This window comes from Pollicipes pollicipes, unplaced genomic scaffold (genome assembly GCF_011947565.3).
Source record: "Pollicipes pollicipes isolate AB1234 unplaced genomic scaffold, Ppol_2.1 Scaffold_6052;HRSCAF=7182_pilon_pilon_pilon, whole genome shotgun sequence".
In the NCBI taxonomy this organism is placed as follows: domain Eukaryota; kingdom Metazoa; phylum Arthropoda; class Thecostraca; order Pollicipedomorpha; family Pollicipedidae; genus Pollicipes; species Pollicipes pollicipes.
The window spans coordinates 17,502,672-17,526,484 of NW_023596805.1; the positions used below are offsets into that span (position 1 = coordinate 17,502,672).

General features: G+C 49.0%; 7 non-coding genes across 7 annotated transcripts; 4 read left to right on the forward strand and 3 right to left on the reverse strand.

The window, feature by feature from the left end:
* The first annotated feature begins 752 nt into the window (after positions 1-752).
* Positions 753-825, forward strand: TRNAA-CGC (transfer RNA alanine (anticodon CGC)). Its single transcript has one exon. It is a non-coding gene; the product is annotated as a tRNA-Ala (tRNA).
* Positions 826-2,724: 1,899 nt separating this feature from the next.
* Positions 2,725-2,797, forward strand: TRNAV-CAC (transfer RNA valine (anticodon CAC)). Its single transcript has one exon. It is a non-coding gene; the product is annotated as a tRNA-Val (tRNA).
* A 4,426-nt stretch (positions 2,798-7,223) lies between these two features.
* Positions 7,224-7,296, reverse strand: TRNAV-CAC (transfer RNA valine (anticodon CAC)). Its single transcript has one exon. It is a non-coding gene; the product is annotated as a tRNA-Val (tRNA).
* Positions 7,297-12,881: 5,585 nt separating this feature from the next.
* Positions 12,882-12,954, reverse strand: TRNAV-CAC (transfer RNA valine (anticodon CAC)). The gene has a single exon. It is a non-coding gene; the product is annotated as a tRNA-Val (tRNA).
* A 6,219-nt stretch (positions 12,955-19,173) lies between these two features.
* On the reverse strand, positions 19,174-19,246 carry TRNAV-CAC (transfer RNA valine (anticodon CAC)). The gene has a single exon. It is a non-coding gene; the product is annotated as a tRNA-Val (tRNA).
* A 2,438-nt stretch (positions 19,247-21,684) lies between these two features.
* On the forward strand, positions 21,685-21,757 carry TRNAA-CGC (transfer RNA alanine (anticodon CGC)). Its single transcript has one exon. It is a non-coding gene; the product is annotated as a tRNA-Ala (tRNA).
* A 1,902-nt stretch (positions 21,758-23,659) lies between these two features.
* TRNAV-CAC (transfer RNA valine (anticodon CAC)) lies at positions 23,660-23,732 on the forward strand. The gene has a single exon. It is a non-coding gene; the product is annotated as a tRNA-Val (tRNA).
* Positions 23,733-23,813: the final 81 nt, after the last annotated feature.

Consider the following 23,813-nt stretch of genomic DNA (forward strand, 5'->3'; position numbering starts at 1 on the left):
GCAAGGCGCCAGCTAGGCAATACGCTTGCAGGATCTCCTGAGGTGACCGGTGACGCTGATGTGGCAGCCCGTCGCGATCTCCATAGGGAGTTCTCGTCCGGGGCACCTCGGGCAGCCCCTGCAGAGGCGGCGCCACCGTCGGAAGCCCCGGTGTCCGACCCGCTTACGCCTCTCTCTGACGCGCCGAGCTCGGTCATCCTTGTGGCGACCGTGTCACTATTGGTGACCCCGGTTCCTTTGCTGCGCGCGTCCATGCCGGCGACATCGGCGGCAGAGTCGCTGCAAAACGCTGCCGCAGGTGACCTGTCTCACAGCTCTGGGCTGTCTGGAGCAGATGTATGGACGTCGCTACCCTGGCAGACGGCGGCCGTACCGATCGCGTCGAGTCAGGAGAGTGCGAGCGCCTCTGGTGTTCGCCGATCTGGTTGACCCAGGAAGCAAACTCCAGCTGAGCCTACTATTATCAGGGTTATATTTTCTTTTCCTCTTTTTTACCGTTATTATTTTGCTTGGAGGCAGTGCTAAGCACGGGCACTATGGGCCTTGCCGCGGTGTGTTCCGGATGCGCGTGCCCTGCGTGGGCCAGTAACGCTGTGCCGGCGAACGCCCGCCGGTGGTTTGTAACCGGTCGCAGCCGGTGACCCTGCCGCGCCCTGCAGTGCGTGCTGCGGCTCAATATAACGAGGTCATGATTCTCAGGCCTTTACAGTTTACAAGCAACCCGACGCCAGGGTCTGATGATGTCGTGCGGAGTTTCCGTAGTGTAGTGGTTATCACGTCTGCTTCGCGCGTTGAAGGTACCCGGTTTGAGCCCGGGCGGAAACAGGTTTTCGGTCAATGAGCAGGTCTAGTCGATGGCGTCATCTCGATTTGCGTCCGTCGCATTGCCTCGTCACACCACCCCTCGGGTTCTCTGTAGGTCCCTAGCCAGGCGTTTTTCGATAGGAACTAGAGCGACATGGTATGGTGAAGTTTTGCTAGTTACCAAGCAGTGCGTTTGGCTCCGCACGTTCACCCAGCACCTGGTTCATTTTCTCAACAGCGGGTCTTTTCGTTTCGCTCTCAGCGAAACGCGATCAGCGCGTTTCGATACGGAGAAGAACGAACGAAAGCAACTGCGAACGTGCGAATTTGTGCGCACAGCATCGCACCTGCGATCGTGCGCAACAACAGATTCCACGACTTCTCGATTACCATTCTTTCAATAAAGATGACGATTTGACTATGAAAAGACGACAATGAACAAAAACAAGATAAATGAGAAGGAAAAAGCCGATTTCGACCTTTTAGATTTGATGTTTTTATGATTGTTTTCATATTTCCACGACCCAAGCAGGTAACGGCGTAAATCCAACTTCGCCGCGTGGGTGCATGTACCGTTTACAAATAACTCATTCCAGTCCAACGCCGTCAGATCCATTGTAACTCTAGCAATCGACCGGAAAGCAGCCAAAGTAGCTTTCTCGAACACATTTTAAATAAATGAGGCTGTGTTTTGCCTTACTCCTGGTAGAATGAACAGGAGAGTGGAGAGATAGATGTGATATTTCGGCTACATGCCTTGATCGAAAGAAGTATCGGCAGTAGACCTATGACATTATTCCCTGCATTTTTTTTGTCTGCGCACCTAGCCAAAATCAGTTGCCACCGACATATCAACGAACACTTATGGACGTTGAAGCCGCGGGTTTGTTCCGGCGGTCCTGCGCGCACAGGAAACCCAGACGTGGCGCTACACGATCGGCAATAAAATATTCTACTGGTATTTGTTTCGATAAAGGCATGTAGCCGCAATATCACACCTATTTCTCAATTTTCTTGCTTATTTTCGAAGAATAAGACTATCAATACTGTCTCATCCACATTCATTGTGTTCCTCGCAAATACATGTCACAACTTACACAATTTCAATCATGACACGACGGAGCCTTAACTGAGCAACCAGATCACAAAGTTGAATGGCTTGAAAGTGCGGTCAATTAGCCAATGACCACTCAAAACGTTTGCGAATTTTATAATCATTTTCTCGCATTTGCTTGAAATGCGAGAAAATGATTATGCTATTATACCACGTGCACCAATGCAAAGTTCTCTGGTGTTCATTTTTGTCGGCGCATATTCGCGCGCCCATTTGCCGGCATATTAAAGACTAGGCATTGACATTGGAGTCGTGAGTGCACTGGCGGTCCTCCGCGTGGTGGATATCCAGGCGTGGCACCGTGCAGTTGGCAACTGAAGGTTGTAGGTAAACCGGACGAAAGTAATTCTGTTGAGACAACAGCACGCAGCTACACTGACACTTATCTCCATCTTGTGAACATGTGGATACGTGCCGTCCAATTCGTTGGTTGAATCGCTAATTTTTCCACATTTGCTATATTATATTGCATGTATCATCGGAAAATATTTAGTTTTTAGCGCTTTTTGTGTCACGGGTAGGTTAAGCCACTTTTCATTCCTCAGCCATCCAAACCCACCCAGCGAAACTGCAACATTGTCAAGTCATACTGGTTCGTCAAGTCAGATGAGTCAGGTCATTAGGGGCCAAGCCAGGGACAGTTAGCCAGGATCCCGGCAATTTAGGCTTACCCTGTTCCCGGATATTGGTGACCTACAATACGCAAGGTGCAACAATTAATCATTTAATTGAATACAATGGTTCAAGACCTCTCTATCTTATGCTTTCAAGCAGCCCGCCGCCAGTGTCTGCAGCCGCCATGCATCGTTTCCGTAGTGTAGTGGTTATCACGTCCGCTTCACACGCGGAAGGTCCCCGGTTCGAGCCCGGGCGGAAACATGTTTTGAGTTGGTGAGGGCATCTAGTTGATGGAGGCATTTCGATTACGGTTAGTGACATTGCCTCGTCAAACCACATTTCGACCCTGCTGCACATCACTGGCTAAAAGTATTCCGATAAGAACAAGGTCTGGTGAGGTTTGGCTGGTTACCAGACAGTCTCCACTCATCGGTGCAGCACGTGTGCTTGCGCGCAACTACAGATCAGACGGTTTTTAGTTTTTGTCAACATTATTGTCAGATCTTAGCTACCCGAGCAGATAACGATGCAAAACCATATTCCATCATGTATGTGCGCGTGCCGTCTTCAAATCACTCATTCCAGTCCAACACCGTCAGATCAATTGCGACCCTAGCAATTGGCCAAGAAACAGTCAATGTAATGTTTCCCAAACGCAGTCGACAACACGCCGGCCCCTAAACTGAGCAGCCGGGTGATGGAACTTAGTAGATGGAAAGCACAGTTCACTGGCCAATATCCACCCCATCCTTTGCGCACTTTGCAATAATTTTGTCGCAACCACTCAGAACGTCGAGCGTAACAGAATGCATTGTTTTCATTTGTTGGCGCATATTGTCATGATCATTTGCCGGCATATGAAAGACCAGACATTGTCCTTGAAGTCGCTATTTTGTAATGACGGTTCTCCGCGCTGTGGAAATTCAGTCGCGGCGCTGTGCAGCCGACAGTTGAAGGTTGTTGGTAAACGGGACGGAAACGATTTTGCTGAAACAACAGCATGCAACTGCATTGACACTCAAATTCGTTTTTCTGTACAATACATGTGACATGTACCTTTGAGTGTGGCGGTTAAATTCACTAATTCTGACACATATTTTGTTGCGCCTCAGAAACTTACGCGAAAAATGCTTAGTTCTTAGAGGTTTTGCATCATGGGGCCACATTTTTCGTCATTGAGCCATTTTTAGCTGTCACCAATTTCACGTTGCGAAACAACACCAAGTCGCACTGTGTTGTCAGGTCATATAAGTCAGGGTCAGATCATTAGGGGTCATGTTAGGGACAGTCCGACGAGATCCGGGTAATTTAGGCTTATCATGTCCTCAGATGTTAATGGAGTGCATTAATCAGGGCATCCGTCATTAATCAAGTGTTGAAATGCAATGGGTCGATGCCTCCCAATCATATGTTTTCAAGCAGGCCACCACCAGGGTCTAGCAATACTGTTCGTCTTTTCCGTTGTGTAGTAGTTAGCACGTCCGCTTCACACGCGGAAGGTCTTCGGTCCGAACCCGGGCGGGGGCAGATTTTGGGTTGATACAGCTGTCCATATTGATCAGATGCTATCATTTACGTCAGTCAAGTCACCACGTCGCACCACGCTTGGAGATCACTGTCGATCACTAACTATAAGCTTTTTAATAAGAGCGAAAGCGACGCAGCCTTGTCAAGTTTGACTTGTTTTCAGGCAGTCCTCGCTCGTCAGTGTCCAGTGCCTCTAGCCCCGCGCGTTCGTCCAGCACCCGTAGCGGCTGAGGCCTTGACCATGAAGCGCCGCCAACTTACTGCATGTGAAGTCACCTGACAGCCAGAGGGTCTGCGGCGGCCGTTCTGATGCATGGTATGGCATGTCTAGTAACACTATCCGACGTAGTCAGCGGTCAATATTGAGGCCAAACAGAGTCACGCAGAGATGACATACGGACGCAATGAAAACCTAGAAATGAAAAAAAAAACAGTGAAATGAAGCAGGCGTAACGCGTTGACACTCATGAAGCCTAATAATAAGGATATCAGGTTTAATCATTTTCGAGTACAGATTTTCCTGTCAACGCTTTGAAACGGAACTACGCCCCTTCCCTGCAGTCGCGACCACCATATCCATGTCAACCACCGTGCGGACCTATACTGGTGCGAATAAGAGCACGTCTGTGATTAGCCCAGCTGTCAAGGGCCTGTTACCGAGGAGCAGACTGGTTGAAGTTTGAACCAGTGCGTCACATGGATCACGTGGTACTCCCATTCCCCAAATCAAAGTGCGCCTCGGGATCGATCTGATGGTGTCATGTATTGTTTCCGTAGTGTACTACTTGTCACGTCCACTCCACGCGCGGAAGGTCCCCGGTTCGAGACCGGGAGGAAACAGATTTTAGGTTGATGATATGCCTTTATGAACTTACAAGGAGCCCTTTCCGAATCAGAAAGAGGCCCTGCCATGTCTGGAAGTGACATGGATGTTTTCCGGCTTTGAAATGGGCCATTACTAGCCAAAGATGGGCCATTGGCGCACACGAAGCGATTCTCTTCTGACCTTAAACCAGGCTCTTCCCATACCAGACAGACATGAGCCCTCTACGCCTGATTTGATAACACAGTAGGCAAATTTTACGATAAAACCGAAGACCTCTTCTGGGCCGCCTGAAATTATGGGGGAGGGGGAAGATACTTTTGGCCCCGTCTCAAAATATGGGACAGTTTGATCCCGTTGCTTTCATTTCTGATCCATTTTTCTATCATTGTTTTATTTCTTGGCTTTCATCGCATTGAGTACATTACGCCTGTCCATCCACGTTTGGCATCAACATTACCCGAAGGCTGCGTCCGATAGCGTTACTGGGCATCACACGGCACGCATCAGAACAACAGCCGCAGATTCTCAGGCTGTCTGGTGACGTCACATGTGCTCAGCTGGCGACGCTTCATGGCCGAAGTCTCAGCCGCCACGGGTCATGGACGACCTGGTGGGGCCAGCCGTAGAAACGGGTCGAGAGTCTGCCTAGCAACCAGTCAAACTGCACATGAGTTAGCAGAAATGGTCGGAAATAATCGGAAAGCTACTGGTAGACAGATGGCTCTGGCAGAGAGCTCCAGGGCTCTGGGTCTAGAGCTCGGCCACTGGCATGACGAAATAATATGACTAACGTAAATCAATGAAAGCCTCAACGTGGACCATGTCATCAACTCAAAGGCCGTTTCCGCCCGGGCTCCAACCGGGGACCTTCCGCGTGTGACGGGAACGTAATAACCACTACACTACGGAAACGACTGATAGGACCGTCGTACCCTGGCGGCGGGCTGCTTGAAAACATAAGATTGGGAGACATCTACCCATTTCATTCCATCACTGAAATAATGCTTCGTGGCTTAACGTGCTGAGCCTAACTAATATCCCGAGACAGGGTAACCCCTCATTGCCCGAATATCATCTCACTACCCCTGATGCGGCACCAGATGACCTGGCCCAGACTTATCTGATGATCTGACCGTGACTTAAAGCGGCATAAGTCCATGAATGACACTGAATAAATCCGTAAACCAATGGTTACCACGGTTACCATTAACACCACCCTAGTGAACGATACCATATCCGTCCGAAATCGTTTCCAATTTGATGCCCAGGCATAGTACGTCGAAAGTGCACTTGGCGTAAGAAGGAGGTCACTTTAAGAGGGAATTTGCTAACTTGGGGGCTGCGACTAGTCCAATATTTTAGCAGTCAGTTGCTAATTTGTACACAACGCCCCACATCAGAGCGCCTCCGGCTACCAAACCCATGAAAGAGGGTATTCCCCTGCGCTAGAGGCTCATCCCAAGCGAGATGGCTTCCCAAGGGCGACAGTGTCCATTCGCTTTGTTTAGATATCTTTTGCATGGTGATAACATGTACGTCCGTTATCACCTCGCTAGCTTCATGCCGAAAGTGACGTCTTGTTGGTTTCAGCTCGTTTGAAACAGCTGCTAATGACGACATTCATATTGCTACGAGCGGCCTCAGGGCTGACGTGATGTGGCCTAGGCTGGCCTGGCATGCAATGTGCGGGGCCGATAGCTAGGGCTCAGGTAGACACGAAATGGTGTAAAACTATGATACTGATTGGAGCAAGCAGAACAATAACACGCATTCCGCATGCTTATCACTGTTACCTGTAACCCAGGAGTGACGCTAGACAGCTACAGTATGTTAAGCTTGGAGTAAATAACAAGCGCCTTTGTTGCACTTACGTTAAGCATGTAGGTGAAGCAACTGACGCTTTCCCAAAGCAGAAAGAATGAGTTGATCATTTTGATTCGGGCAGCATGGCCGGTGATGTGTGCCATCTGTTGCCATTCATGTCATTGTTTTTAGCTGGCTTTCATCAGTTCGGATACACACCATCGACCCAACTTTGCTTGGCCTCAACATTATCGGAATGCTACATAGGATAACGTGACTAAACATCACACGACACGCATCGGAACAACACCCGCAGATCCTCTGACTGTCTGGTGACGTCACATGGAGTCAGCTGGCGGCGCCTCACGGCCGGAGTCTCAGTCACCACGGGTCACGGACGAGCATGGGGGGGGGGGCCACACGTTCTCGGCATCGAAGCGAGAAGAAAACGCATCGCAACAAGAGCTCGGGGGCTGGTATTACTGATGAAATGAAACCCCCAAACGTGAACCACGCCACCGACTCAAAGCCTGTTTCCGCCCGGGCTCGAACCGGGGACCTTCCGCGTGTGAAGCGGACGTGATAACCACTACACTACGGAAACGACAAGTGGACGCGTCAGACCCTGGCAGGGGGTTGATTGGGAGACATAGATCCATTACATTCCATTACTAAACTGATGTTCTGGGGCTTTACGCACTGCCCTGCACTTTTGTCCGGGGACCTGGCTTCCGGCGGACGCGTATGGCCCTCACGTCATGCACAGGTCTGGGCTCTTCGACATAAATGTTGCAAGTTCTCGGCTGTGATGGTCCACCTGCCTGGACCGGTGCTGTCCTTGCTCAAACGGAGTCGATTTCCTCCGCGCGGGGGAAAGGCGTGGCGCTGTGCAATCGGCAACAAAATTTGCTACTCATATTCGTTTCGATAGAGGCATGTGGCCGCAATATTACGCCTATCTCTCCAGTTTCCTCTTTATTCTACTAAGAATAAGACTGTCAATACTGTCTCATCCACACCCAAAATGACCCTCGCAAATGCACTTAACAACTTACGCAATGACAACCACAACACGACAAGGCCTAAACTAAGCAGCTGGGTCATCAAATGCATTAGCTTGAAAGCGCAGTTAGGTATCCAATGTCCAAACAAACATCTGCGAATTCTATAATCATGTTCTCGCATTGGTCTATAACGTCCACCATTGAAAAGTTCTGTGTTGTTTATTTTTGTTGACGCATATCGCCGCGCACATTTGCCGGCATATTGAAGACCAGGCATTGATCTTATAGTCGTGAGCTCAGGCTGGCGGTGCTCTGCGTGGTGGATATCCAGGCGTGGCATTGTGCAGTTGGCAGCTATACGTTGTACGTAAACCGGACGAAAATGATTCTGTTGAGAGAAAAGCATGCGGCTACACAGGAAAGCGCAGAAAAGGCCAATATCCACCCCAACCTTTGCGAACCTTGCGATGATTTTGCCGCAATGACTCAGAACGGAGCGTTATAGAATGTCTTGTTTTCACTTGTTGGCGCATATTGTCACGATCAATTGCCGGCACATGGAAGACCATTCATCGTCCTTAAAGTTGCTATTTGTAAGGACGGTTCTCCGCGCTGTGGATATTTAGGCGCGGCGCTGTGCAGCCGACAGTTGAAGTTTATTGGTAAACGTGACGGAAACGATTTTGCTGAAACAACAGCATCCAAATGTACTGACACTCATATTCGTTTTTCGGTACAAAATTTTGTTGTACCACAGAAACTTACGCGAAAAATACTTAGTTCTTAGCGGTTTTCATAATGAGACTCCATTTGTCGTCATTGAGCCATTTTTAGCTGTCACCAATTTTACGTTGCAAAACACACCAAGTCGCACCGTGTTGACAGGTCGCATGAGTCAGGGTCAGATCATCGGGGGTCATGTCATTGACCGACGAGATCCGGGTAATTTAGGCTTATCATGTCCTCAGATATTAATGGAGTGCATTAATCAGGGCATCCGTCATTAATCAAGTGACGAAATACAATGGTTCGATGCCTCCCAATCATATGTTTCCAAGCAGGCCGCCGCCAGGGTCTTAAGTACTGCTCGTCGTTTCCGTTGTGTAGTAGTTAGCACGCCCACTTCACACGCGGAAGGTCTTCGGGTCGAGCCCGGGCGGGGACAGATTTGGGTTGATACAGCTGTCCATATTGATCAGATGCTATCATTCACCTCAGTCAAGTCACCTCGTCGCGCCACGCTTGGAGATCACTGTCGATCACTAACTATAAGCTTTTTAATAAGAGCGAAAGCGACGCAGTCTTGTCAAGTTGCCTTGTTACCAGGCAGTCCTCGCTCGTCAGTGTCCAGTGCCTCTAGCCCCGCGCGTTCGTCCAGCACCCGTAGCGGCTGAGGCCCTGACCATGAAGCGCCGCCAACTTACGGCATGTGAAGTCACCTGACAGCTAGAGAATCTGCGGCGGCCGTTCTGATGCATGGTATGGCATGTTAGTAACGCTATCCGACGTAGCCAGCGGTCAATATTGAGGCCAAACAGAGTCACGCAGAGATGACTTACGGACTCAATGAAAACCTAGAAATGAAATAACAGTGAAATGAAGCAGACGTAACGCGTCGACACTCATGAAACCTAAAATACATCCATCAACTCATTCGCTCTGTTTAAAATAACTTGTTCGGTGCTTTAGCTCAATGCTAAACCCCAGTGTTACAAATGTGCTTATCACCCACGCCGAGCTTAGCATACTCCAGCTGCCTGACGCCGCCCATGAGGTACAGGTCACATTGGAGCGTGCGTGTAACGCCTGCAGCTACTGTTCGGTTTACTCCAAACCGCATCATACTCTCAATGTCAGTTCGTACCCATCTGATCTCCAGGTATCGCTCCTTTCTATTCCACGCCAGGTCAGCCCAGGCTTTACCATATGAGCCCAGAGGCCGTTCGTAGAAACATGAATAGTCTGTTACAATCATTAGCGTTATTGTTTCGACTTATTCAAACCGGCAAATTATGCACCGCCTGGTGCGAATGAATATGTACTGGACGTTGGTGCATTGATACCGACGCATTTGATATATGTGGGTTCTCAAAGTTAGCTGGGAATACATCCATACTGACATATTAATATGTATATATATATATATATATATATATATATATATATTATATAGCAGTATGCTTGTATGTATTCAGCCCTTTCATGGGCTGGGCAGTCGGAGGGGCTTGATGTGAAGTGTGCACATTTCAACAACTGATATTCTAGAACATTACATGCAGTTCAACCTTTTAATTGAATGCAGCTGAAAAGCGGATCGTTTGATGTCCAGAATTTAGAAGTTAGATGTGTCTGTGAAGGTCGCTGACCTACGACAGGTCAAAGTCAGGTCATGGATTCGGCGAGGCGAATTTGTAAGGCAATCTTTCAGCTAGATACACATCGGAGTGAGGCCAAGCCATACAACTCTGAAATAGTTGAATAGGCAATACGGCAATGAAATGAATAAATTTAATTGGCTTATGGTCAGGTGTGACGGTCATGCCAAGGTCAAAACAAACCCGCTTTATTACTCTACAGCTGAGGTAGCTTCTGGTGCTCATTCCGAATTCGATTTATGAATTGAACTGCATCATGCATCTTTCATAGACTTCTTAAAGGTCAAAATAGCTAACTGATTTAAAGCAACCCAGTTCCACGTATTGATTTTAGAAACATGCTGCCTTCTGCAACTTTGAAGCCTATTCAAGTGCAAAACTCAAAACAGGCTTGCATGATTTTATTCACCATGACCTCCGTAAAGTCAAACAAGGTCAATGGTCAAATGACAAATGACCGCCAGTCCAGTAACCTATTGCTCAGGAGAGGTATCTAGGTTCCGAGGGCACTTTGATGCCAGTCCGTGGTTTGACTTTTTTACCTTGCTTGGCCCAAAGGTCATATCCAAGGGGCCTTGCAAGGTGATTCAAGGGAGTCACAGACAGGTAAACACATCCTGTGGATTTCGTGTTCCTACCTCTTTTAGTTGCTGAGATCTCAGGGGGGTCAAATGACCCCCGGCCGAGCGAAGGGCATTCAACCGGCAAACAGGCACGTGCTTATGAAGTGCAACACCCAAGGCCTTAAACATCAATTCGTCAGAATGCAAGGGTCAATGTCTCAAATCTTATGTTTCCAATTAGCCCGCCGCCAGGGTCTGATGTCACCGGGCACCTTTACCGTAGTGCAGTGGTCGTCACGTCCGCTTCACATGCGGAAGATCCCGGGCTCGAGCCCGGGCGGGAACAGGTTTTGTGCTGCTGGCAGGGTGAAATTAATGGGGTCACTTCGATTGGCTCAGTCACATTGCGTCGTCACACCGCCCTTCGAGCTCTTCCTTGATCTTAGCTGGAAACTTTCTGGTAGATAACCGAGATCTGCTTCAGCCTATGCCAGTGATGCAATATTCGTCCAAAATCGCATTCCGTTTTGATGCTGAGGCGCTGTGCGTCGAAAGTGCACCTGGCGTAAGAGGAAGTCACGTTAGGGGGGGGACTCCTAATGTGCCCCAAAACTGCATCTGGGAAATACCCTTTCTGATCGGTTTGCAATTCTAGGCATTACTGGGAAACCCCGCAATTTCGTCTCGACGTGTGTTGGCAGATAAGATTTGGGGGCCCCGACAATACCAATATCCTAGTGGTGTCAATTGTTAATTTGTACACACGCTCCACATCAGTGTACTCCGGCTGCCAAGCCATGAAAGAGGACATTTCACTGTGCTAGAGTCCGTTTGTTGATTTGTTTATTTACTTCATAAGCATTCCACAGGCGAAAGCCCAATTGCGGAAGCAGTCCAGTTTAAGAACAATAAATATACAATACACACACAACAAAAAACCCAACCAAACACCCGCACACCACACACACACACACACACACCCACACACACACACACACACACACACACACACACACACACACACACACACACACACACACACACACACACCACACACACCACACACACACACACACACACACACACACACACACACACACACACACACACACGCACACACATTATACACAGTCGCAGATAGATGTCCAGCAGTGTTCAAGAAAACTTGAAAGGTTTGGGATACCAGAGCGCTTTGGAATGAATCCATACTGGGAGGAGGAATTGGCGGGCAGACAGACTTGCAATAGGCTACCACTCAAAATGTTCTCCAATATTTTTTAGCAGATAGGAAGCAACGACGCAGGTCTGTAGTTTTCAGGCAGCTTTTTGAGCCCCTTCTTATGCACCGGCATCACATTCGCTTGCTTCACATGGCGGGGAAGACGCCAGAGTTCAGAGAAAGCTTCCATATATCTCTAACGGAATAGCTAGCTCTTCGGCACATTTCCTGAGAGTCCAGGCACTGAGCCGTCGGGACCACAGGTCTTGTGTGCAGTGGATCGCGTAACAAGTGTGCTATGCGGCCATGTGGTAGGCTAAAGCTGTCTAATCCAGGCGCATCGAGCAAAGGTGGGTCAGGCAATATACGAACGTCAGGCTCATGGCACGCTCCTCGTCACTCTTTTACACATGTCATCGCGCTCAGGAACGGGAGATATGTGCTCTGATGACTTCAAGGACTTAACAAAGGACCAATAACGTTTGGGTTGTCCTTAACATCTCATAGTCTCATCAGTATGGGTTCCCAAGGGCGACGGTGTCTATTCGCATAATGTGTTCATAATGTGTCGCATGTGTTCTTATTCATGCTATTGTTTTTGCAGGCTTTCACGAATTCGGGTACAGAGCGTCTACCCAATTTTGTTCGGCCTCAAAATAAATCGAGGCTATATTGGATAACGTGACTAGGAAAACACGGCATGCATCAGAACGGCAGCCGCAGATCCTCTGGCTGTTTAGTGACGTCACATGCCGTCAGCTGTCGGCACTGCACGGTCTGAACCTCAACGACCAAGGGTCATGGACGAGTGTGCGGGGCCAGAGGCACACGACATGGACGAGAAAAGAATGCCTGACAACCAGACAAACTTCATCAGATGAGCCAATCACATAAATTATCAGAAAACTGCTGGCTAGAGGGAGAGCTCTGGTCCTGTAACTCGGCGAAGGCTATGGCGAATTGATGTGACCAACGTTTATCATGTGAAATGAATCCCTCAACATGAACCGCGTCATCAACGCAAAACCTGTTTCCGCCCGGGCTCGAACCGGGGACCTTCCGCGTGTGAAGCGGACGTGATAACCACTACACTACGGAAACGACGTATGTGGATAGCAGAGCTTGCGGTCGAGCTGGTTGGAAACACACGATTGGCAGACATCGACCCATTGTATTCCATTAATGAAATAATGCTTTGGGACTTCACGCATTGCACTTCATTTTATGCGGGGACATGACTTTCGGTGGGCGCGTAAGGTCCTCACGTTAAGCCCGGTACTGGGCCACTTCGACATCAAACAAGGCCCAAGTTTTCGAATGTGATGCCTCACCTGTCGAGATCAGCGCTGTCCTGGTTCAAAAAAAGCCTGCTAGGTTTGAGAGGTCAATGGATTCGTGTCAAGGAACCCCTCCCAAGCGAGAGCAAATACTCCAAATTGAGCGTGAGGTGCTCGCCATCACGTTCGGCGTCGTCAACTTCCATTCGTACTTGTTCAAGAGCCTGCATACCTAAGAGACGGACCACAAGCTGTTAGTGACACTCTTTGGAGAGCGTGCTGATCCTCCCGCGATGGCGTGTGCCAGAATTTGCAGGTGGGCGCTGAAGCTGTCTGCATACAAGAACAAGATCTGGGGACGCCACACGGAGGTAGTGGGCAACGCCGATGCTCTCAACAGTCATCTCCTGCTAGACCTCACATCATCGGAGGAGGAAGACCTGTTACTGTTGGTGGATGATGGACTGTATGACGCTAAAAGGACTGCAGTGCTGGCGTCACCTGACCCGGTGTTGTCTCGAATGATGCACTGCGTCCAGAAGAGTGGCTAGTTGCAGAACTCTGACCTTATACTGCCCTGTTTTCCACCAAACGACTTGAATGGTCGTTTGCTCTGGTGTCCTGCTGTTGGGTCATCGAGCTATAACACCCAGGAAGGCACGTAAGGCCGTCTTGACAGAGCCTCGCGCAGCTCACCCAGGCATTCGTGGGATGAGAGGCCTTGCCAGGAACTGCGTATGTTGGCCCCGCATGGGCGAGAACATTGCGCGTATCCCGAACTCTTACCAGGCGTGCCAGGAAAGCAGACCTAAGCCTGACCGTTGTGCCCCCTGCAGTCCACCCTGGCCTGTCATGACTGGTCGCAAGTACATCTGGACTTCGCGGAACCCACTAATGGAAGGCACGTGTTGGTGGTAGCGCCTGCGTACTCTAAATGGATTGAGGCTGATATGTGCGCAGGTGTCGGCTCCAAGACACCGGTTGTCAAACTACGGAGAATATTCTCTAAGTTGGGACATGAACCTTATTGTCGCTGATGACGCTGCTCTGTTTACATCACGGACTTTCAAAACCTCCTGCAAGAAAAAGGTATCAATTACAAAACGATTGAACTTTTCACGGTCGGGGTAATGGCCTTGCTGAGTGTGCGGTACGTGACGAGAAGCTGGCATTGTAACAGGTCGACGACAATTGGGAAGCTTGAGGCCAAACGAAGTCACGCAGAGATTATGTACCCGACGCGATGAAGCCCTAGAAATGAAACGACAGGGAATGGAAAAAGCAGACGTATCGCATTGGCACGAAACCTAAAACATATCCATCACGAAATCGCGAAATCTAAAATACATCCATCGATTCATTCTTTCTGTTTAAAACAAATTGCTCGGTGCTTCAGCTCAAGGCTTAATCTCAGCGTTAGAAATATCCTTATAATCCACGCTGAGCTTAGCATACGCCAGCTGCCTGACGCCGCCCATGAGGTGCAGGTCACATTGAAGCGTGTATGTAACGCCTGCAGCTACTGTTCGGTTCACTCCAAACCGCATCACATCTTAATGTCAGTTCGTACCTATCTGATCTTCAGGTACCACTCCTTTCTATTCCATGCCAGGTCAGCCCAGGCTATACCATATGAGCCCAAAGGCCGTTCGTAGAAACATGAACAATTTGTTATAATCACTAGCGTTATTGTTTCGACTCACTCAAACCGGCAAATTGTTTACGGTCTGGGGCGAACGAAGATGTACTAGACGTTGGTGCATTGATACCGACGCATTTTATATGTGGGCTCTCAAATTAGATGGGAATACACCCATGATGACATATGAATACATACATGCATAGACACCTATATATATATATAATATATATATATATATATATATATATATATATATATATATATATATATACATACATATATATATATATATAATATATATGTATATATATATACATATATATCAGTGTGCTTGTATGCATTCAGCCCCTTCATGGGCTTGGCAGTCGGAGGGGCTTTGATGTGGAGTGTGCACATTTCAACAACTGATATTTCTAGAACATACATACAGTTCAACCGTTTCATTGAATGCAGCTGAAAAGCGGATCGTTTGATGTCCAGAGTTTAGAAGTTTAGATGTCTCTTTGAAGGTCGCTGACCTACGACAGGTCAAAGTCAGGTCATGGATTCGGCGAGGCGAATTTGTAAGGCAATCTTTCAGCTAGATACACATCGGAGTGAGGCCAAGCCATACAACTCTGAAATAGTTTGACAGGCAATACGGCAATGAAATTAATAAATTTCATTGGCTTATGGTCAGGTGTGAAGGTCATGCAAAGGTCAAAACAAACCTGCTTTAGTACTCTATAGCTGGGGTAGCTTCTGGTGCTCATTTCGAATTCAATTTATGATAGGAACCGCATCATGCATCTTTCATAGATGTCTTAAGGGTGAGAATAGGTAACTGATTTAAAACAACCCAGTTCCACGTATCGATTTTAGAAACGTGCTGCCTAGCGCAACTGTTAAAGCTTATTCAAATGCAAAACTCAAAACAGGCTTGCATGATTTTGTTCACCATGACCTGCGTAAAGTCAAACAAGGTCAATGGTCAAATGACATAAATGAGCACCAGTAACCTATTGCTCAGGAGAGGTATCGAGGTTCTGAGGGCACTTTGATGCCAGTCCGTGGTTTGACTTTTTTACCTTGCTTGGCCCAAAGGTCACATCCAAGGGGCCTTGCAAGGTGATTCAAGGGAGTTCACAGACAGGTAAACACATCCTGTGGATTTCGTGTTCCTACCTCTTTTAGTTTCTGAGATCTCAGGGGGGTCAAATTGACCCCCGGCCGAGCGAAGGGCATTCAACCGGCCAAACGGGCACGTGCTTATGAAGTGCAACACCCAAGGCCTTAATCATCAATTCGCTCAAAATGCAAGGGTCAATGTCTCAAAATCTTATGTTTCCAATTAGCCCGCCGCCAGGGTCTGATGTCGCCGGGCACCTTTTCCGCAGTGCAGTGGTCGTCACGTCCGCTTCACATGCGGAAGATCTTCGGCTCGAGCTCGGGCAGAAACAGGTTTTGTTTTGCTGGCAAGGTGAAATTTATGGGGTCACTTCTACTTGCGTCAGTCGCATTGCGTGGTCACATCACCCCTCGAGCTCTTTCTTCATCTCAGCTTCAAACTTTCTGGTAGATAACCGAGATCTGCTTCAGCCTATGCCAGTGATGCAGTATTTGTCCAAAATCGCTTACCGTTTTGATGCTGATGCGGTGTGCGTCGAAAGTGCACCTGGCGTAAGGGGAAGGTCTCGTTAGATGGGAGGTTCCTTATGTGCCCCAAAACTGCATCTGGAAAATACCCCTTCTTATCGGCTTACAATTCTAGGGCTTACTAAGAAATCCCACAATTGTCTCGATGTTTTCGGCAGATAAGATTTGGGGGCAACGACAATACCAATATCCTAGCAGTCTCAAGTGCTAATTTGTACACAACGCTCCACATCAGTGTACCTACGGCTGTCATACCCAAAAAGGAGCATATTTCATTGTGCTAGAGTCTATTTGTTTATTTGTTTAATTACGACATAAGCATTTCAGAGGCAAAAGCCCAATTATGGAAGCAGTCCACTTTTAAAAACAATAGGTATGCGATACACACACAAACAAAAAACCCAACCAAACACATACACACACACACACACACACACACACACACACCACACACACACACACACACACACACACACACAACACACACACACATACACATTACACCCAGTCGCGCATCAAGTCATCAAGAGAAAATGTTCCGCGTGTGTCGGCGAACTTAAACAAATCATATCGGACTGGGCTTTTTTATGAAAAAAGTCAGTTGAAGACAAATGCTGCAAAAATTGATTGCCGACAGCGGGTAGGCATGCGACAAATCCATGTTTGACAGTGTTGACCCTTGCACACCGGCCTTCTCCACCAAGCTGGTGGAGAAGGCCGAGATGCTGAAAACGCCGGGCGGGTGTAGCCAGACTGAACAGTGATGTTACGCGAGCGCAGCCAAGCTTGTGATGAAATGCGTTGTATAGGAATAAGATGTCAGGCTGAGTGAATTGTACCTTGATAGATGATTCTTTGAAGAAAGGGAGAAGATGCTCATAATCCAGTGGACGACGCCGAGACATAGGCTACTCGGACCAAACCATATGAGAAAGCGGTGTTGTCTTTCGAACCGGGCGAAATGGGAAACGGCAGCACCGCTCCAAATAACGCTACCGTTCTCTATCAATGGTCTCACATGAGCGTTGAGGGCACAAAGCAAAGCTTTGTGATTGAATCGCGCCTGACGAGCGCACGACGGCATTTGCACGCTTTGCATGAGAAGGCCCAGCATCCTATTTGCTTTTGAGACAGCTGAATCTATGGGATTGGCAAAGGTGAGTTTGGTGTCCAGCAAGACGCCAAGATCGCGGCCCTGCTAGCAGCTCTCCAAGCAGTGACCGTCTAGTGCGGAAGAGTAGTGAACAGGTGACGTGCGGAGAGTGAATGAAATGACACTGCACTTAGCTAGGTTCAATTTCAGCCCCCAGTTTTTGGACCATTCACAGAGGCAATCCAGTGAGACAATCTGCTACGTTGTCGATTCGGAGATAAATTTTCACATCACCAGCGTACATCAGGCACTCACTCTCGATTTGGTCAGGAACATCAGCCAGAAAGCAGGCGGACAGGAAGCGTCCTAGGATGCTGCATTCCGGAACACCAGATCGCACTTGAATCCAGTCATACTGTTTGCCGTTCAGCACTACACGTTGTGAACGATTGCTGAGGTACGACTGTACCAGCTGTACGCACGGCCAGTGATGCAAAATGAATAGCGAAGCTTGTGCAGCAGGAGGTGATTCATGCCGGTGAATGCTGAAGAGTAATCGGTGTAAATTGCATCTGTTTGTTTACCATTTGAAATAGATGTCAAGCAGTGTTCAATAAAGCATGAAAGGTTTGTGATGCAAGAGCGCTTTGGAAGGAATCCGTGCTGGGATGAGGGAAGGGCGGGCAGACAAACTTGTGATAGGCCATTGCTCATGATTTTCTCCAATATTTTTGAGCAGATAGGAAGCAACGACACAGGTCTGCAATTTTCAGGCATATTTTTGGACCCCTTCTTATGCAACGGTATCACATTTGCTGACTTCCACATGGCGGGGAAGACGCCAGAGTTTAGAAAAATTCCCTGAGAATCCGGGCAATGAGCCCGTCGGGACTACAGGTCTTGTGTGCAGTGATATCGCGTAACAAGTGTGCTACGCGCCCATGTGGCACGGTAAAGCTGTCTAATCCAGGCGCATCAAGCAGAGGTGGGTCAGGCAATATACGAACGTCAGGGTCATGGCACGCTCCTCGTCACCCTTGTACACATTGTCATCGCACTCAGGAACGGGAGATATGTGCTCTGATGACTTCAAGGACTTAACAAAGGACCAATAACGTTTCGGGCTGCTCTCAAAACCTCATAGTATCATCAGTATGGGTTCCCAAGGGCGACGGTGTCCATTCGCATAATGTGTTCATAATGTGTTGCATCTATACTAATTCATGTTACTGTTTTTACAGGCTTTCACTAATTCGGATACATAGCGTCTACCCAACTTTGTTCGGCTTCAACATTAACCGAGGCAATATCGAATAACGTGACTAGGAAACACACGGCATGCACCAGAACGGCAGCCGCAGATCCTCTGGCTGTTTAGTGACGTCACATGACATCAGCTGGCGGCGCTGCGCGGTCTGAACCTCAACGACCACTGGTCATGGACGAGCGTGCGGGGACAGAGGCATTGACATGGCCGAGAAGAGAATGCCTGGCAATCAGACAAACTTCATCAGACTGGGTCGACCACATAAATTATCAGAAAACCGCTGGCGAGACGGAGGGCTCTGGTCCTGTAGCTCGGGGCCTCGTATGACGAATGACGAATTAATGTGATCAACGTTTATCACGTGAAATGAAACTCTCAACATGGAGCGCGTCACCAACACAAAACCTGTTTCCGCCCGGGCTCGAACCGGGGACCTTCCGCGTGTGAAGCGGACGTGATAACCACTACACTACGGAAACGACGCACAAGGTTGGCAGACCCTGCGGTCGAGCTGATTGAAAACACAAGACCGGCGGACATCGACTCATCGTATTCTATTACTAAGATAATGTTTTGGAGCCTTACGTAGTGCACTTCATTTTTATGCGGGGACATGACTTTCGGTGGGCGCGTAAGGTCCTCACGTTAAGCCCGGTACTGGGCCCTTCGACATCAAACAAGGCCACAAGTTTTCGAATGTGATGTGATGCCTCACCTGCGAGATCAGCGCTGTCCTGGTTCAAAAGAAGCCTGAGAGGTTTGAGAGGGTCATTGGAGTTGTGTCAAGGAGCCTCCCAAGCGAGAACAAATGATCCTAGATTGAGCGAGTTCTCGCCATCACGTTCGGCGTTCATCAACTTCAATCGTACTGTAAAGAGCCTGCATACCTTAGTGACGGACCACAAACTGTTAGTGACACTCTTTGGAGAGCGTCTCCGAGATGCGTCTCCCGAGATGGAGATGGCGACACTCCCGAGATGGCGTCTGCCAGAATTTGCACGGTGGGCGCTGAAGCTATCTGCATACAGGCACGAGACCTGGGGACGCCGCGCGGAGGTTAGTGGGCAACGCCGATGCCCTCAGCAGGCGTCTCCGCTTGTACCTCACATCATCGGAGGAGGAAGACCTGTACTGTTGGTGGATGATGGCCCGTTTGACGCTAAAAAAGATTACGTTGCTGGCGTCACCTGACCCGATTTGTCCCGAATGATGCACTGCTTCCAGAGTGGATGGTTGCAGAACTCTGACCTTAAACTGCCCTGTTTTTCACCAAACGACTTAAATAGTGTGTTTGCTCTGGTGTCCTGCTGTTGGGTCATCAAGTTATAACACACAGGAAGGCACGTGAGTCCGTCCTGACAGAGCCTCGTGCAGCTCACCCAGACATTCGGGGATGAGAGCCCTTGCCGAGAGCTGCGTAGTTGGCCTCGAATGGGACGTGGACATTGCACGCAGAGAGCTCTGCCGGGGCGTGCCGTGACAGCGAGAGCAAACCTGAGCTGACCGTGGTACCCTGCAGATGACCCTGGCCTGCCGTGCCTGGTCGCGAGTACATCTGGCTTCCACGGAGCCCACTTATGGAAGGCACGTGTTGTGGTGGTAGTGTATGCGTACTCTAAATGGATTGAGGCCGAGAACTGGCAGATATCGGCTCCAAGACACCGACTGTCAAACCACGGTGGGGACACCCAAACCTTGTGCCGCTGATGACGCTGCCTTGTTTACATTACGGACTTTCAAAACTTCCAAGAAAATGGCATTCATTACGAAACGATTGAACTTTTCACAGTCGGGGACAATGGCCTTGCTGAGTGTGCGGCACGTGACAAGAAGCTGGCTTTGCAACGGGGTCGACGCCAATTGGGAAGCCACACGGTCTCGATGGGTGCTCCGTCAGCATATCACGAGCCACAACGATACGTCAGTTACGCCCTCAGAGCTGATAGCTGGCCGTCTCATCCGAAACCAGCCGCGACGGGTGACCCAGAACTGAGATTCCAAGATAAAGCGGTAATCGCGAACTAGACATTGCAAATCCTGTATTTGCAAGAATCTACAGCATCGGACCTCATTGGGCTGCTAGAAGGATCGTCAGTATCGATGGGCCTGTGTCCTATGCCGCCAGAATGCATCATGGCAGGCTCTGGCGACGGCACAACGACCGGACAAGCCGCGGGCTAGACGGTATGCTTGCAGGATCTCCTGAGGTGACCGGTGACGCTGACGTGGCCGTCCGTCGCGATCCCCATAGAGAGCTCTCGTCCGGGGCACCTCGGGCAGCTCCTGCAGACGCGGCGCCACCGTCGAAAGCAGCGGTTTCCGACCTGCGTGCGCCTCTCCCGGACACGCCGAGCTCGGTCATCCTTGTGGCGACCGTGTCACTATTGGTGACCCCGGTTCCTTTGCTGCGCGCGTCCATGCCGGCGACATCGGCGGCAGAGTCGTTGAAAAACGCCGCCGCAGGTGACCTGTCTCACAACTCTGGGCTGTCTGGAGCAGGTGTACGGACGTCGCTACCCTGGCAGACGGCGGCCCTAACGATAGCGTCGAGTCAGGAGAGTGCGAGCGCCTCTGGTGTTCGCCGATCTGGTTGACCCAGGAAGCAAACTCCAGCTGAGCCTACTATTATCAGGGTTATATTTTCTTTTCCTCTTTTTTACCGTTATTATTTTGCTTGGAGGCAGTGCTAAGCACGGGCACTATGGGCCTTGCCGCGGTGTGTTCCGGATGCGCGTGCCCTGCGTGGGCCAGTAACGCTGTGCCGGCGAACGCCCGCCGGTGGTTTGTAACCGGTCGCAGCCGGTGACCCTGCCGCGCCCTGCAGTGCGTGCTGCGGCTCAATATAACGAGGTCATGATTCTCAGGCCTTTACAGTTTACAAGCAACCCGACGCCAGGGTCTGATGATGTCGTGCGGAGTTTCCGTAGTGTAGTGGTTATCACGTCTGCTTCGCGCGTTGAAGGTACCCGGTTTGAGCCCGGGCGGAAACAGGTTTTCGGTCAATGAGCAGGTCTAGTCGATGGCGTCATCTCGATTTGCGTCCGTCGCATTGCCTCGTCACACCACCCCTCGGGTTCTCTGTAGGTCCCTAGCCAGGCGTTTTTCGATAGGAACTAGAGCGACATGGTATGGTGAAGTTTTGCTAGTTACCAAGCAGTGCGTTTGGCTCCGCACGTTCACCCAGCACCTGGTTCATTTTCTCAACAGCGGGTCTTTTCGTTTCGCTCTCAGCGAAACGCGATCAGCGCGTTTCGATACGGAGAAGAACGAACGAAAGCAACTGCGAACGTGCGAATTTGTGCGCACAGCATCGCACCTGCGATCGTGCGCAACAACAGATTCCACGACTTCTCGATTACCATTCTTTCAATAAAGATGACGATTTGACTATGAAAGAGACAAGACGACAATGAACAAAACAAGATAAATGAGAAGGAAAAAGCCGATTTCGACCTTTTAGATTTGATGTTTTTATGATTGTTTTCATATTTCCACGACCCAAGCAGGTAACGGCGTAAATCCAACTTCGCCGCGTGGGTGCATGTACCGTTTACAAATAACTCATTCCAGTCCAACGCCGTCAGATCCATTGTAACTCTAGCAATCGACCGGAAAGCAGCCAAAGTAGCTTTCTCGAACACATTTTAAATAAATGAGGCTGTGTTTTGCCTTACTTGGTAGAATGAACAGGAGAGTGGAGAGATAGATGTGATATTTCGGCTACATGCCTTGATCGAAAGAAGTATCGGCAGTAGACCTATGACATTATTCCCTGCATTTTTTTTGTCTGCGCACCTAGCCAAAATCAGTTGCCACCGACATATCAACGAACACTTATGGACGTTGAAGCCGCGGGTTTGTTCCGGCGGTCCTGCGCGCACAGGAAACCCAGACGTGGCGCTACACGATCGGCAATAAAATATTCTACTGGTATTTGTTTCGATAAAGGCATGTAGCCGCAATATCACACCTATTTCTCAATTTTCTTGCTTATTTTCGAAGAATAAGACTATCAATACTGTCTCATCCACATTCATTGTGTTCCTCGCAAATACATGTCACAACTTACACAATTTCAATCATGACACGACGGAGCCTTAACTGAGCAACCAGATCACAAAGTTGAATGGCTTGAAAGTGCGGTCAATTAGCCAATGACCACTCAAAACGTTTGCGAATTTTATAATCATTTTCTCGCATTTGCTTGAAATGCGAGAAAATGATTATGCTATTATACCACGTGCACCAATGCAAAGTTCTCTGGTGTTCATTTTTGTCGGCGCATATTCGCGCGCCCATTTGCCGGCATATTAAAGACTAGGCATTGACATTGGAGTCGTGAGTGCACTGGCGGTCCTCCGCGTGGTGGATATCCAGGCGTGGCACCGTGCAGTTGGCAACTGAAGGTTGTAGGTAAACCGGACGAAAGTAATTCTGTTGAGACAACAGCACGCAGCTACACTGACACTTATCTCCATCTTGTGAACATGTGGATACGTGCCGTCCAATTCGTTGGTTGAATCGCTAATTTTTCCACATTTGCTATATTATATTGCATGTATCATCGGAAAATATTTAGTTTTTAGCGCTTTTTGTGTCACGGGTAGGTTAAGCCACTTTTCATTCCTCAGCCATCCAAACCCACCCAGCGAAACTGCAACATTGTCAAGTCATACTGGTTCGTCAAGTCAGATGAGTCAGGTCATTAGGGGCCAAGCCAGGGACAGTTAGCCAGGATCCCGGCAATTTAGGCTTACCCTGTTCCCGGATATTGGTGACCTACAATACGCAAGGTGCAACAATTAATCATTTAATTGAATACAATGGTTCAAGGCCTCTCTATCTTATGCTTTCAAGCAGCCCGCCGCCAGTGTCTGCAGCCGCCATGCATCGTTTCCGTAGTGTAGTGGTTATCACGTCCGCTTCACACGCGGAAGGTCCCCGGTTCGAGCCCGGGCGGAAACATGTTTTGAGTTGGTGAGGGCATCTAGTTGATGGAGGCATTTCGATTACGGTTAGTGACATTGCCTCGTCAAACCACATTTC